The sequence below is a fragment of the Neoarius graeffei genome, chromosome 3 (assembly GCF_027579695.1).
Source record: "Neoarius graeffei isolate fNeoGra1 chromosome 3, fNeoGra1.pri, whole genome shotgun sequence".
NCBI classification, from domain to species: domain Eukaryota; kingdom Metazoa; phylum Chordata; class Actinopteri; order Siluriformes; family Ariidae; genus Neoarius; species Neoarius graeffei.
Window position 1 is genome coordinate 64347891 of NC_083571.1, and position 16865 is coordinate 64364755.

General features: G+C 42.1%; 1 protein-coding gene across 2 annotated transcripts in view; it reads right to left on the bottom strand.

The window, feature by feature from the left end:
- Positions 1 to 16865, bottom strand: part of slit2 (slit homolog 2 (Drosophila)) — a 138989-nt gene that overhangs the window by 101299 nt on the left and 20825 nt on the right. The gene's annotated exons all lie outside the window — the stretch shown is intronic.

The window sequence follows — 16865 nt, forward strand, 5'->3', positions numbered from 1 at the left end:
GTGTGTGTGTGTGTGTGTGTGTATCTGGCTGACAGTCCCAGTGTGAGGGGCATCTAGCAAACACACACAGACAAAGAGCAGCCCGGAAAAACAGATGTGGGAAAAACAAACAGAGCTCCTCACAGAACTCTCTCTCTCTCTTTCTCTCTGTCTCTCTCTCCCTGTCTCTCTCTCTCTCAGTGTCTCACTCCATATCTCCATTTTTCTTTCTGTCTGCCTCTCTGTTTTTTCATTTTCAGCCTCTCTACTTCACTCTTTTTCTCCATCTATGCTATGCTTTATCTGTCTTTTAAGTACGTCTGTCACATGCACTCTCTCTGTCTGTCTTTCTCTCTGAGTCTCACTCTTTTTGTCCATCTCATACTCTCTCATTCTGATTCCTTACATTTCTCCCTGTCTCTTATTCCTGTCTGTCTCTCGTTTGGTCTGTCTCACTCTAGCTCTCTGAATTTTTTTCTTTCTACATGTCTGTCTGACTCTCTGCCTGTCTTACTTTCCTAATGTTTCTCTATCTAGATCCCCATTTCTCTCTCTCTCTCTCTCTCTCTCTCTCTGTGTTGTCTCATTCTATTCTCTATCTTTCTGTATTTCACTCCGTATCTAAGTATCTGTCTCTCTCTCTTTCTGTCTGTCTGTCTGCCAATCTCTCTCTCCTTCCTTCCTTTCACATGCAATAAGCATCACAATATTTGTGACCCGTACATATAGCACATAAATAATATACCAATATATGCGCATATTAATCGATACATATTAATGAGCAGTGATGTCACCACAGTGGATGAATGAGTGAAACTTTATGAAGTTTGACAGATGCTGAGTAGTGTGTGTGTGTGTGTGTGTGTGTGCATATTTCAAACTTCAAGGCATGGTAGCTACTAACACACACACACACACACACACACACACACACACACACACACACACACACACACAACAAGGATGACATCATGATTTAGCTGCTGGTTGATGTCATGCTATCTGAATAATTGATGAGCGATAAAATAGTAACGAGGCAAAAAACGCCTGAAAGGCCCTCAGGATTCACTCATGCGTGCACACACACACACACACACACACACACACACACACACACACTTGAGTTATGCTGTAACTCTATAAGTCTGAAAGTCTGAGACACACACATGAACAGAGCTGTCAATCAAAATAAAACCACAATGACCCTTAACCACAGTGTGTGTGTGTGTGTGTGTGTGTGTGTGTGTGTGTGTGTGTGTGTGTGTGTGTGTAAAGGAAGTGTTCCATTTCTGAGGGAGAAACTCAGGATGGAAAGTTCTGGAAAAGGCAGACAGAAAAAGGGAAAGAAATAGTGTGAGACAGAAAGGAAAGATCAGTAACAAACAAGACATGAGAGACAGAGAGACAGACAGACAGACAGTGAGAGATGTAATAACAGAGAAATGTGGAATAGTGGGACAGATGGACAGACAGACAGAGAAATGTGGAAGAGTGGGAAAGACAGGCAGACAGACAGACAGACAAAAACAGAAGAAATAGAGAGACAGAAAAAAGAGAGACGAGAGAAATAGAGAGACAAACAGGCTGAGACAGAGAGATAAAAAAACAGAAAAAAATGAAAGAATAAGACAGACAAACAGGCAAACAGACAGACAGACAGACAGACAGAAAGAGAAAAAGAGAAGAAATAGAGAGAGAAAAAAGAGAGACGAGATATAGAGAGACAAACAGGCCGAGACAGAGAGATAAAAATCCCCAGAAAGACATGGAAGAGTAAGAAAGACAGACAGACAGACAGAGAAAAAGAGAAGAAATATAGAGACAGAAAAAAGGGAGACAAGAGAGACAGCGAGACAGACAGGCTGAGACAGAGAGATACAAAAACAGAAAGAGATGTGGAAGAGTGGGACAGACAGACAGACAGAAAGAGTAAGATAGAGAGAGACAGAATAGCACTAGAGCTGTAATACCTGAGTGCATTGCTCATGGCCAGCTAGCCGTGACGAAGTGTGTGTGTGTGTGTGTGTGTGTGTGTGTGTGTGTGTGTGTGTGTGTGTGTGTATGGTACAGAGACTCCACTTTTCCTCCCCATAGGGGGCTGTCACACCCCATACCTAAACCCTAAACGTCCCCCATCACACACACAGCTCTGAAGGGCCGCTATATTTTGTGTGTGTGTGTGTGTGCGCGCGTGCGCATGTTTAATCCTCCGAGTTATGTAGTGGCTTTTCTGACTACACAGTGGGAGCGATCATACACACATGCTGACTTTAGCTCTGCTACACACGCCATTCACACCTTAATGCTACAATCATGACCACAAATCACAACGCTAACTCTGCTATCACTGCTAACACCTCGCTGATCATCAGAGAGATAGCACTAACTATAACATCCACAGAGAGATAACGCTAATGCTATTCGCACAGTTAGAGATAGCATTACTGCTGATAAGGCTAAGCTACAGATAGTACTATATCGCTAATTCTGTGCTTACTTTTGCAGCATTTTATCAGTGTAGATTTAAATGTAAGCACTAATGAAGATAAAAAGTTGGACAATTAGTTATGTTATTAGCCTTGGCTCTTTAGCGCAACATAATAGATAAGCGCTAATGCCAAGCAAGCACCCTGATAGCATGGTAAAATAAAAACTAGCATAACACTGATGGCTTTTATTTTGCTAAAAACACACATACTGACTACCAATTATCACATTTGTAGCTTGTCCTATAAGCTTTTACTTCCTTGGAACTGAATGTTATAAAAACACAACTCACTATTATTTTATTTAGCTGATTTTAATTTGCTTGTTTTACTTAGCTAGCTTTCTAGTCTTCCACAGGATGTTGTTTGTTGCTACAGCTATTTCCACACAGTGTAGTGTACAAATCGTTACTTTCCTTGAAACAGTCAATAACATACAAGATAAAAGCTATTCATTGAGCAAGACAACTTTCTAAAGAAAATTTTATGAAAGAACAATTAGTTGATTGCTGCTATATGACTTAATAAACTTAAGATTAATATTGGCTGCATAGAGGTTGATTGAGGCTAATCAGACTGCTAATAAAATTAAATTTGATGTTTCTACTCACTTTGGTAATGCTTTACATGATTCCTTTACTAACGCACAATATTTAACACATTATTTAACATAAACTTCAGCATTAATACACCAGTATTAACATTAACAACATAACACAGTTGTATCCATTGATTATGTTAAATAATAAACCAAATAATTAACAACAACAAGGTAGCTAGCTAGAAACTAATACAAGCTAGTGAATTACACGCACTGCTGTTATGTTAGGAAGGTAAATTTAACCATGGGACAAATTGCAACATGTTGTAATGTAATTTTTGCTACTCAGATGTATTTTAGTCACTGATTAGATAAATGACAATGTGAGTATATTTCATTAACATCAGGGTTAACTTGGTTTTGTCGCATTATTTACTGGCTTATTAGTGCTAAATAAACTTTACGGGTTAGTAATGTTAATGCTAACTAATTCCTGATGTTGAAAGTGAATTGTGATTCAAGAGTCGATGTTTTTAAAATAGCGAAAACAATTCAGTGATGCGGTACACAAGCCTAGCTTAAACTGCGATTTCAGGTTGTTGTCATGGAAACATTCCAACAGCCTATGAGCATTACACCTTTGACCTGACTTGCTTTAAACAGTTTTAGCCTCAGATTCCTGTTTTTGATCTGGTCTTTTGCTGTTGTAGCCCATCCATTTCAAGGTTCGACATTTTTCATGTTCTGAGATGCTTTTCTGCTCACCAGAGATGTAAAGAGTGGTTATTTGAGCCATCATGTCAGTTTGAAATAATAAGGCCATTCTCCGCCCACAGAACCACTGCACCGTTGACGTTTTTTTTGTTTTTCGCACCTTTTTGTGTAAAGTCTAAAGACTGTTGTGGATGAAAATACTGATAAAATACCTAAAAATACTTGGAAATACTTCAACTAGCCTGTATGGTACATGGTTAAAGATCATGATGATCTGAGATCACATTTTTCATGATATTTGACACATTTTATGGTATTTTATATGGTATACACACACACACACACACACACACACACACACACACACACACACACACACACACACATTATCACACAGCTAAACATTCCATCAGTGGCAGCTGGTTTCTTTCTGATTTACAGGAACTTATACAGGAATTGAAATCTATTATATAAACCGGAAAAAAGCATTTTGATCATCAGAATAATGTATTTCAGTTACAAGCACGACGAATGAGCAAGACGAACTTTAACACCAAGGCTTTTCTACTCAAACAGACCAGCACAAACCAGCTTGGACTAGCATGAAATTCTTTTAAGCTGAATGGAGCTATTTTTTCCTCCGTCTTTCTGAACTAAATTAATGTCGGGCATTGGTCTACTCTCATGCTTTATTTCAAGTCTCTCTTCAGTAAAAGGATTTGAGAATTTCCGGAAAATCAGCTCAACATAATTCGTGCCTATAGGTTTGAAAGAGAAGCTAATCCACTGGATCTACTTTAAAAAATCACAGCTACCAACATTATTTTCCACAACTATTTTAAAATTACATTATTTATTCATAATTCAAGGAATACTGTTACTTGTGATTCCAATCACAATCCAATCCTGAAACCTTCTCATTTTATCATTTTTAAAAATATTATTAAGACCTATCAATTTAGTTCAAGCGAATAAAATCCCAGTTAGTATTTCCACCTTTTATTATATAACTTTGTGGTTTCAATATTGTGTGAATTAGCTGAAGGCATGGCGTGTCGGTTTCAGAAAACAATCGCGTAATTGTCTAAATCAGAAGACTCTTGGAATGTTGGTGTTGGAAAGGAATCAAAAGAAAAACAATATATCCTGTTAAGTGATTTCACAACGTTCGTGCACCTGAGGTGAACAGATTTCCCTTGTCTTTCTTTCTGGCACATTTTCAGATATTTTTGTTGATGAACTTCATTAATGCTCCAGGGTTCAATCCTGAGATCAGGTTACTATCTGTGTGAACTTCTGCATGTTCTCTGCACTGCTGAAGGTTCTCCGGTTTCCTCCCACTTCCCAAAAACATCCTGGTAAGTAAACTGGGTATACATTAAATTTCCCCTAGGGGTAAATCTGTGTGTGATGTTGCCTTGCATGGAATTATATCTATAAATCATGTCAAATGGAATCTAATGACAATTTTAATAAAATGGGTTCTATTAGTGGAAAGATCAGAAAGCTCAGAAATGAAAGGGGAAAAAACATCTTTGGCTTCTATAAACACCTGAAGTATTATTGTACACATTTAAATCTCATCTCATCTCATCTCATCTCATTATCTCTAGCCGCTTTATCCTGTTCTACAGGGTCGCAGGCAAGCTGGAGGCTATCCCAGCTGACTACGGGCGAAAGGCGGGGTACACCCTGGACAAGTCGCCAGGTCATCACAGGGCTGACACATAGACACAGACAACCATTCACACTCACATTCACACCTACGGTCAATTTAGAGTCACCAGTTAACCTAACCTGCATGTCTTTGGACTGTGGGGGAAACCGGAGCACCCGGAGGAAACCCATGCGGACACGGGGAGAACATGCAAACTCCGCACAGAAAGGCCCTCACCGGCCACGGGGCTCGAACCCGGACCTTCTTGCTGTGAGGCGACAGCGCTAACCACTACACCACCGTGCCGCCCACATTTAAATAATTTTTTTAAATTAACCTGTCAAATAAATTTGTACTGAGAAAGTCTGATTTTTTTTAAAATCCATCAGCTCTTTGGATATTTTTACTTCCACCAAGGAGGTTATGTTTCCGTTGCAATTTGTCTATTTTCACTTTTGCTAACCTTGTGAGATGGCATTTGTCCATACGTCAAAGAATCCAGTAGATGGCAGTAAAATTCAATAATGACAAAACATAGCCAATGTAGAAATACAATAACTCCATATCACCATCCACGTTCATGGGTAGCAGTAATCCTCTTGGATACACATGTTACACATGTAGGCACATAATTCTAATTGGTGCAATTTGTCTAGCTGTCTGTTTGTTTGTTTTTCTGACTGTAAGCAGGATTGCACAAAACCTACCAACATGATTTCCATAAAACTTGGTGGAAAGATGTAGCATGGGCCAGGGGCGCTGCTAGAAATTTTTGGCCCCCTGCCCACCATATATATATATATATATATATATATATATATATATATATATATATATATATATGTAGTGGTTAGCGCTGTCGCTTCACAGCAAGAAGGTCCTGGGTTCAAGCCCCGTGGCCGGCGAGGGCCTTTCTGTGCGGAGTTTGCATGTTCTCCCCGTGTCCGCGTGGGTTTCCTCCGGGTGCTCCGGTTTCCCCCACAGTCCAAAGACATGCAGGTTAGGTTAACTGGTGACTCTAAATTGAGCGTAGGTGTGAATGTGAGTGTGAATGGTTGTCTGTGTCTATGTGTCAGCCCTGTGATGATCTGGCGACTTGTCCAGGGTGTACCCCGCCTTTCGCCCGTAGTCAGCTGGGATAGGCTCCAGCTTGCCTGCGACCCTGTAGAACTTGGGTGGCCAACCCGCGGCTCGCGAGCCGCATGCGGCTCTTTGCCCGGTGTCATGCGGCTCTTACGTTCATATTGAAGTTTGTGTTTGTGTTTTTTTTTTATGTGCGTGTGCGCTTTGCTTGAGTTCAGTATGGTATTTTCGTCAAATGCATCTTCGCTTTGCTTGGGTATATTATGGTATTTTCAGGTCATGTCAAATGCGCATGTGCGTGAGATAATCGCTAAGTTTTTGGGCAAGGTGTATCTTGTGTCAAGTAGCCTCTCAAAATGGCAATGAAAAAATGCACAGCAAAATGAAAATATGAAGACGAACATAGGACATTTTTAACAGAGTGGGAGAGTTTATACTTTTTTGTTGAACGTAATGGCAAGCCATTCTGCCTTATATGTCAGTCGTCATTAGCTCATTTCAAAGCTTCCCGCCTCCCTGAATAAGCAAGGAGCCAGATATGCAACACTAATTGAAAACCTGCACGAAAGCTTTGTAACCCGGTTCCGTGATATACAACTGAAAAGGCCACAGATTACGTTCCTCGTCGACCCATCCAATGCGGAGACGGACTGTTTGAAAGCTCTGCTTGTCACAGATGAGGCTGCGGCTGAGTTGGAGATGATCGATCTTCGTGAGGAAGACCAACTGAAACCTGTTTTGAGGGAAGGCACCATTGAGTTTTGGAAAAGTGTGCCATTGGAAAAATACCCGAATGTGAAACAGGCTGCGCTTAAGATACTGTCAATGTTTGGGTCAACATACGTCTGCGAGTCTGTGTTCTCTACCATGAAACACGTGAAGTCAAAGCATCGTTCTGTTCTGACTGAAACCCATGTGAAAGAACTGCTTCGAGTGGCAACGACGGAATACAAGCCAGATTTGAAGAGGATTGTTCAAGGCAAGGAATGTCAGAAGTCCCACTAAGCAACATGCATAGTAAGTGCACACAATATTGATTGCTGTAAATGACTGGCCTGTGGTATTAGTACTGAATGAAGGAGTAAATTTCTCTCATGTTGGCGTGTGACATTTACTATTAATCTGGCTGAGCAGAGGTGCGTGTTTGAGTGTGTGTGTCTGTGAGGGAGAGAGAGAGCGAGGGGGGTCACATGTATGGTACACATGTGTGGTCATGTGTATGGTGTGGCTTTTTTTTGGTAATGCCATGAGTCCCACTAAGCAGCATGCATGGTAAGTGCACACAATGTTCATTGTTAAAAATGACTGGCCTCAGCCTGTGGTCTTAGTACTGTAGGAGTAAATATGTTGGTGTGTGACATTTACTATTAATCTGGCTGAGCAGAGGTGTGTGTGTGTGAGAGAGAGAGGAAGGGATGGGTGATGTTCGTGTGCCCATATGTATGATGTGGCTCTTTGCGGTAATACAGTAAAAAATGTGGCTCTTGGTCTCCAACTGGTTGGCCACCCCTGCTGTAGAAGGATAAAGCGGCTAGAGATAATGAGAATGGGATGATATTGCCGTGCCCCCCCCCAAAAAAAAGACCCTTAGTTTATCCAAAGGAAGTGTTATTAGTGCAATTTTCTAACAAAAAACACACATGAATTTAAAAGTCTGAGTTTGTCAAGCAACAGTAATGATCCACTGGATTTGAACACCTCTACTGAATTTATCATATGCAGTTAAAATTCTAGGCTGATGAATAACTAATTTAATCGACAGAAAAAGATTACATGGTGTGCTGAAAGAAATCCACTGAATTTTTTTTTTCTTTTTTGGCTGTGTCAATTTAATAGAAAACAGTAAATATAGTAATCAGCAATGCAGTGAGAAAAACTCAACATTCATCAACTTATTAAAGAAAGGTTTGAACAATAACAACAAATATAAATGTGAACAATGGCAAAACATCTAAACCTACAAGGAGGTCAAATGGCAGAGAATAAATCCCTCAACCTCAAATATTTAGTATCTTAATGTTCAACAGCCCCAACTGAGCTAGATAACCACTGTACATACTTTACATACAGTTTTAAAGTGACTTATGGGCTTTGTTATGCAACAGAGGGGAACATTTTTTAACACAATAATGAATTTTACATCGACAAATTGGTCATACCATGCTGCCTGCAAATTGACGCAAAAATAGAAATAGAAAAGGGTATTTCTATTTCAAAAACAGAAGAGGGTATTCTCTCTGGCTGCATCATGGCTTGAAGAGGGCCTTGTGGCTCTAAAGTATCCATAACCTTAACCATAAGGTACATAATTCACAATCTGTCATATAATCGTACTAACACAGTGTGTTGTGAGAACTGTGTGTATGTATTACTAACATTTGGATGGAATGAGCTGCATGCTTGGTTAGTAACAGTAGCTGATCATAAAGGTGCTGCCCCACCCTGCCGCCCATCACCAACAACATTGTGACTGCTGTTGAAACCTTCAGGTTTCTGGGTTCCACAATCTCCCGGGACCTGAAGTGGGAGACCAACACAGTCACCATCATCAAAAAGGCCCAGCAGAGGTTGTACTTTCTGCGCCAGCTCAGGAAGCTCAACCTGTCTAAGGAGCTGCTGACACAATTCTACTCTGCCATCATTCAGTCTGTTCTCTGCTCTTCCATCACTGTTTGGTTTGGATCGGTCACCAAACAGGACAAGAACAGACTGCAACGGACAATAAGGTCTGCAGAGAAAATTATTGGTGTCAGCCTGCCCTCCATCCAAGACCTGTACCTGTCCGGAGTCAGGAAACGGCCAGGTAACATCTCTGCAGACCCATCACACCCTGGTCACAAACTGTTTAAACTTCTCCCCTCTGGGAGACGCTACAGAACACTGTACGCAAAAACAACCAGACACAAGAACAGTTTTTTCCCTCAGGCTGTCTCTGTGATGAACAGCTAACCGGACTCAAATATCAGTAAGATCAACTGTGAAATATCTGCACACTCATACCATCATTCTGTGCACACTGTATATTTATATTTACTAATCCATCCTTGCACTATGCTGTCTATACATATATTTACCCTTCTACATGTACATAGCTTTTTGTTTTTGTCTACGCTTTTTATCTGTTTGTACTAAGAGAGCGAAGTGAAACCGGAGTCAAATTCCTCGTGTGTGTTCACATACCTGGCAAATAAAGTTTTCTCATCTCATCTCATTATCTCTAGCCACTTTATCCTGTTTTACAGGGTCGCAGGCAAGCTGGAGCCTATCCCAGCTGACTACGGGCGAAAGGCGGGGTACACCCTGGACAAGTCGCCAGGTCATCACAGGGCTGACACATAGACACAGACAACCATTCACACTCACATTCACACCTACGCTCAATTTAGAGTCATCAGTTAACCTAACCTGCATGTCTTTGGACTGTGGGGGAAACCGGAGCACCCGGAGGAAACCCACGCGGACACGGGGAGAACATGCAAACTCCGCACAGAAAGGCCCTCGCCGGCCACGGGGCTCGAACCTGGACCTTCTTGCTGTGAGGCGACAGCGCTAACCACTACACCACCGTGTCGCCCAAATAAAGTTTTATTATTATTATTATTATTATTATTGTTATTATTAGAAGAAGAAGAACAACAACAACTTTATTCATCACACGCTTGTGAAATTTCCTCTCTGCATTTAACCCATCTGAAGCAGTGAACACACACATGCACACACGTGAGCAATGAGCACACACACATACCCAGAGCAGTGGGCAGCCATGCTAACAGCGCCCAGGGAGCAGTTGGGAGTTAGGTGCCGCGCTCAAGGGCACCTCAGCCCAAGGCCGTCCCATATTAACCTAACCACATGTCTTTATATGAACGTTATCAGCTGAAATTGTACTTGCTTGCTATAGCTATTCGCTCACATGGTTAATGCAGCATAAATACTAAAAATCAGTCTGCATGAGCCTTAACCCCAAAGGCCTTTGTTCACAGATTGCTCTGGAAATACATTATCAACAAAATACAGGTAGTCGTCAACTTACGACTGCGTTTGGTTACGACTGACCGGTCGTAAACCGATCTGGTCGTAAGTCGGCCTATGTTAAATGAACGTAAGTATATTGTGATGTGTAATGATATTATAATCATCTTAAAGTCTTATTTTATCAACATTTTCTTATTTCATTACCATGACTCATTATTTGGTTTAAGTCAAACACTGCATACTACGCTGCGTACAGTACAATTCGTTTAATATGTGCAAAACAAAAAATACGAAATACAGGTGTGAAAAATAGAAAACATTTTAATTTGAAACATACCAAAATACAAATGTAAAGCATAGCAAAATACAAAATTTAGTGACCGCTGGCATCACTGGTGCTTGGCTGTGGGTCGTCTACGTCATCATCAGCTGTTGCAGCGCTCGGGCTGGCAGGAGCATTTGCTCGTTTCAGGAACTGGGGCGGAAACTGTATGACGGAGCGCGTGAGGGAGTGCGAGAGAGAGACTGCGCACGTGCCTGGAGCTGGGGCAGAAACTGTATGACGGAGTGCACGAGGGAGCGCGAGAGAGACTGCGCATGTGCCTGGAGCTGGGGCGGAAACTGTTGTACGCGGCGAGAGGTGCTGCCGGGAGCTGGGGCGGAAACTGTCGTACGCTCAGCTAGCAAACACTTGCCAGTCATAACCAGACGGTCGTAAAGTCGATCAGTCGTAAGTCGCATAGGTCGTAAGTCGACGACTACCTGTACTGCTCACCCAACTGGGAGGGGGGTTGAGCGAGGGTTTCCTAATCCTGAGGCTGCATCTGTGTATGTTGAGGGCAGACCTCATTAGTGAACAAGCTAGTTATTAGCATGCATTTTAACCTAGCTGGCGCACTAGCTGTTTAGTGGACCTACAAATTGACTGAGCTCTTTGCAGACCAAAGTTACATTCAATACTTGTCTCATTTTCAGTGGCAATAAAGGTAGCCACTTCGTAGGTAACCCATGAAATATTTAAGTAAAACGACACTGCATTGTAAATTAAGTTGTTAGCTTGATCATCCAAGCAGTGGTTAAGGCACAATAATAATCTTCTGTAGCATTAATGTTAGCACGTTAGGTTAATAGCCACCAAAGGAAGGTCAGTGAATAAATGTATAGGCATTATTATTTCCGTTTCTGGTTGAGACATGTGCATCAATGAGGATGGGGATGAGAGTGTAGTGAAGATGCAAGGAGCAGACGTAAAGAAAGTTGGTGAATTCAAGTACCTGGGGTCAACTGTGCAGGAAAATGGGGGCTGTGATAGTGAGGTGAGAAAGAGAGTGCAGGTAGGGTGGAGCAGTTGGAGAAGGATTTCGGGAGTCATTTGTGACAGGAAAGTCCCAGCAAAAGTGAAAGGTAAGATGTATAAGACAGTAGTGAGACCAGCTGTGATGTATGGATTGGAGACCGTACCCTTAACGAAGAGACAGGAGGCAAAGTTGGAGGTGGCGGAGTTGAGGATGTTAAGGTTTGCGATGGGAGTGACAAGGTTGGACAGGATAAGGAACGAGCACATCGGAGGGACAGCACATGTGGAGAGCTTGGGAATTAAGCTAAGAGAGATGAGACTGAGATGGTATGGGCACATCCTGAGAAGAGATGCAGAGCATGTTGGAAGGAGAATGTTGAGGATGGAGTTGCCAGGCAAACAAAAACGAGGAAGGCCAAAGAGGAGATACATGGATTTGGTGAAAGAGGACATGAAAGTGTCAGGTGTGGTACAGAAGGATGCGGAAGACAGGGAGCAATGGAGACGAAAGATCCGCTGTGGCGACCCCTAATCGGGAGCAGCCAAAAGAAGAAGAAGAAGAAGAAGTTGAGAGTACGCCATGCGTGTTTTGGCTGCCGCTTCTCACCGAAGCTTTTCATTTTTCTTTTTTGTGTTTGTGTAGTTTGATGTTTGTTTTTTTGTTTGAGTGTTTTGTCCACCGGTTGTGGTGTAGCTCCGGACCCAGTTTTGGCGTCCATTTCCTTCAGGCCTTGGTGCACAGTGGATGATGCCTGTCCTCTTCGCTATGGATTGCAATGAGCTTGTTGCTCTTTTTAACATCAGGGTTGTCCAGCACTCTGTGCAGCGGTTCTTTTGTGCTTGGTTTGGTGTTCCAAGCAATGCTGCCCAGTACCGTCGCGTTGGCTGTGCAGATGGTTTGGGACATACCCAGCGCTCTGTGTGGCGGTGCTTCTGTGCTTGCTTTGTGGTTCCATGGCATGGTGTTCTGAGCGATGTTGCTCGGCGGTGGCCAGGTAGGCAGTGTGGGATTTATCTTTATTGTGCACCTGGAGGCAGCTACACCCTTGGAATTACATTCTGACCCTCTCTTGGTGAACTCTCTCTCTCTTTTTTTTTTTAATTCTAAAGCGACCTTGGGTGTGAGAAATGTGCTATATAAATTGAACTTATTATTATTATTATTATTATTATGCTACCTTTCTTTAGAAGAAAAAAGGGTGACCGTTGGCCCTTTTTCTCTCTCTCAGCTTTCTGCTGCCTCTCTTTACGTTTCTGGTAACCTAAATTCATCATGATGGTGTCAATCTACTGATGGTTCACCATCAGTTCTGTTTCTACCGTGTGCAGCTAACGTTAGTACTGGATTGGAAAGCAACAACCCTAACGCGGTGTCACGCTCTGGCTCCACCTACACAAGACTGTACCATGTAATGAATAGGGAGATGGGTGAAATATAAAGACTATCTATTCTAATAATTTTGTGGAAAATGGAAAACCAAACCAAAAGGTTGTATTTACTTAAAGGTCCCATGGCATGAAATTTTCACTTTCTGAGGTTTTTTAACGTTAAAATGAGTTCCTCTGACCTTCTTAAGTCACCCCAGCGGCTAGAAATTTCATAATGTGTAAACCAAACTATGCCCACCCTTTGTCAACATTTGAGAATGGCGCGTCAAAATGGCGCGTTGATAGGCTCTTCCCTTTACTACGTCAGCAAGGGAGATGATCCCCACGCCCCCCCTCTGGATTCCCACCCACTGTATGGATTGCCCGCCCAGCTCAAAAGTTGCCACCAAACATGGAAGTTGCGCTGTACATGGATGTGACAACACAGAAAGGAGTCTGTTTTTACTGCCGACAGGAGAGCCCCTGAAGACACAGTGGCTTAATTTTATTTACTCCAATAATACGCCGTCGAGTCTACCTAAGACGGTGTATGTTTGTCGGAACCATTTTCCTGATGAATGTTTCCACAACTTGGGACAGTACAGGGCAGGTTTTGCACATCAACTGTCACTGAAGCCTGGGTCCGTACCAAGCATCCCTGCCGCATCAGCCACAAACAGCGAACAAGTAAGTGTATAACTGTTAAGTCGTTTTGCCGTGTTTTAAAATCGGTGCGTTAGCCTTGCAATGGCTACATTAGCTGTGCAGCTAACCGCTTCCTGCAGTTAGCCAGGTACTCTGCGCTACAAAACCAAAAAGCATGCAGCATGCTCTGTTAAACTGAGTTTAGTCTGGAAATTGACTGTAACTTATGAGCTTATGTTTTGCCGTGTTTTAAAATCGGTGCGTTAGCCTTGCAATGGCTACATTAGCTGTGCAGCTAACCGCTTCCTGCAGTTAGCCAGGTACTCTGCGCTACAAAACCAAAAAGCATGCAGCATGCTCTGTTATAATAGCCAATCAAAACAGTTTTTACAAAGACACCCACATTCTTTTTTTTTAAGTCACTCGTTCATTTTATTTGTTTGTTTGTTCAGTAAAAACCCAAACATTTGTTGAATTTATTTTATTTCCTCGCGTCGCACCTTAATGACGTCAGCACGCGGTGTTTTTCCCTTCGCGGTTTGTTCCTTCTCTCTCGCCATAGTAAGACACCCACATCCGCTTGTTCTGACCCACTGGAGGTAGCGTCACAGTGCTGTTAGCCAATCAGAGGTAACACGTTTACATGTCATGAATATTAATGATAAGAGCTGAAATCCTGTCGCTCTCCCGCCACCCGCTCCTCCACCAAACTAGAACAGCCTGAAACAGGAGAACCACAGCATTTTTTTCACCAAAACCGGCTCACAGGGCATTCATTCATACTAGAAACCACCGCACAATTAATGAAAAAACGATGCCATGGGACCTTTAATATAAGAGACAAAATTATTTAAAATACCTCTATTAAATTAACTTACACATGGTAATAATAATATTAATATTGTCCTCTGAGGGGGCCCCTGTCAATGCAGGGCCCTTAGAATCGTCCTAACACCCCCCACGGCAGCCCTGGCATGGACTACGGAAGAACCCATTAAATACATTTTGGAGTGGATCTGATCGCAAATGTAGTTTCACTTTCACTGATCTTGCAAGACATGGCATACAACTTAGGATCCAGTAGATGGCAGTAGAATTCAACAATGGCAAAACATAACCAATGTAGAAATACGATAACTCCACATCACAATCCATGTTCATGAGTTGCAGTAATCCTCTTGGATACACATGTAGGCACGTAATTCTAATAGTTTTGGAAATACATCTCCAGTCATATAAAGTGGTTGAGATTGCAGATTTATTTATCTTAGAAGAGTCAACTATTGTCCTTGCTGGACGTCACATCTGCGCTCCCCGAGTGCTCTCCTAAATGTTTTTGCTAATAAATTTTAAAGTGGTGTACACATCCACAACTGTTATTTTCACTGTAAGACATGTGCCATGTGATATGTGCCAGTCCAAGTTCAAAGTTTTCAAATACCTTCTATTTTAGAATTTTTAATACTCCACAATACGGAAATATTACCAAAAAATAAATATACATGACTGTATATGGTAAAAGGTTTGTGGCTCCAATGATCACACTCATAATGTCCGTGTTGAACATCTCATTCCAGATTTATTCGCCCCTGTGTTTGCTGTTATAATAAGCTCCACTCTTCTGGGAAGGCTTTCCACTAGATTTTTGGGTGTGGCTGTGGGGATTTGTGTTCATTCAGTCATAAGAGCATTCATGAGGTTAGGCAGTGATGTTAGGTGAGGAGTAATGTCTGAGGTGCAACTGGTGTTCCAGTTCACCCCAAAGGTGTTTAGTGGGGTTGAGTTCAGTCAGGGTTCTGTGTAGGACATTCAAGTTCTTCCACTCCAAAATTAATACACCATGTCTTCATGGAGCGCTTTGAGCACAGGGGCATTGTCATGCTGAAACAGATATTCTCTATAAAGATATTCACAAAAATTGTGGACTTCTAACTTTGTGGTAACACTTTGGAGTAGAACCACATGTGGGTGTGAACGTCAGGGGTTCACATATTTTGGCTTTATAGTGTACATGAATCGTGCTAATATGGCACTTTAGGCACCATAAGGTTAAGTGTTACAATCAACCCCAGCGTCAGAAAAGTGTTCAGTCAGAAAAGCGTTTAATCGAGCTCACTCTGTTCTCTGGGTGGGTGGGGCATACATTGTCTCCCCTATCAATCAGAGCAACATTAGCCAATCCTATGTGTCTGTGAGCTTATGTATGCAGAAGAGGGCAGATAGCGATTTCCTTTGAGTTTGTTTCTGCGCCCTATGACATAGTAGTTTAAAGATGGTCGCTGTTGTATGATTAAAAAAAATTAATACTCGTGCTGGCTATGAGTGTTGTATCTATACTTTTAACAGCTTTATCCTCTTTGCAGTTCACCTGCCTTTAATAAAACACTCATTTCCAGTGACATTTGTGTGAATGAATTGCACACTGATTTATCTTTCGTGATGTAATTAGTGTTCTGCATCATTGTGCTTGTTCTGCAGCAATAATTGCTATAAAGCTGTAACAAAACATAATGAAGTGCAGTGGCTTCAAAACGTTTGACATGCAGTGTGTGTGTGTGTGTGTGTGTGTGTGTTATGTGCTTTTAATTTGTATTTTTATGAGCAGGTGGTGTAATATAGCAGAAGGAGCTCTGCCAAGAGAAGTGCACTGACAAACGCCGCACTGCTCTGGAATAATTGCAGAATGAGTGATGAGTAATAAAGCCACACTGATACAAAAAATTAAATTGCTGTTTTTGTTGCAAGGCCACTTTTAGGAAAGCTACACTTGCCATGAAGTGTTGACGCAATCGGCCGTGTGCCAGTACACCACTGCAGTTACTGGGAACTGAGCGATAGACCTGTCTGTCTGCCTGCCTGTCTGTCTTTAATACAGTAAATATAAACTAGCATCACACACCACACTGCTTCACACACTCAAAGATAAGCCATCTTTCAGTGTGTGTGCGCGCGTGTGTGTGTGTGTGTGTGTGTGTGTGTGTGTGTGTGTGTGTGTGTGTGTGTGTGTGTGTGTGCAAGCGAAGGAATGTGCAGGGGGGGTAACCCAGCGGGGAAACGGGGGAGGGGGGGAATGAAAGCTTTAAAAGCGTAATTCCAGTTTCCACTGTCACTCTCTAAACG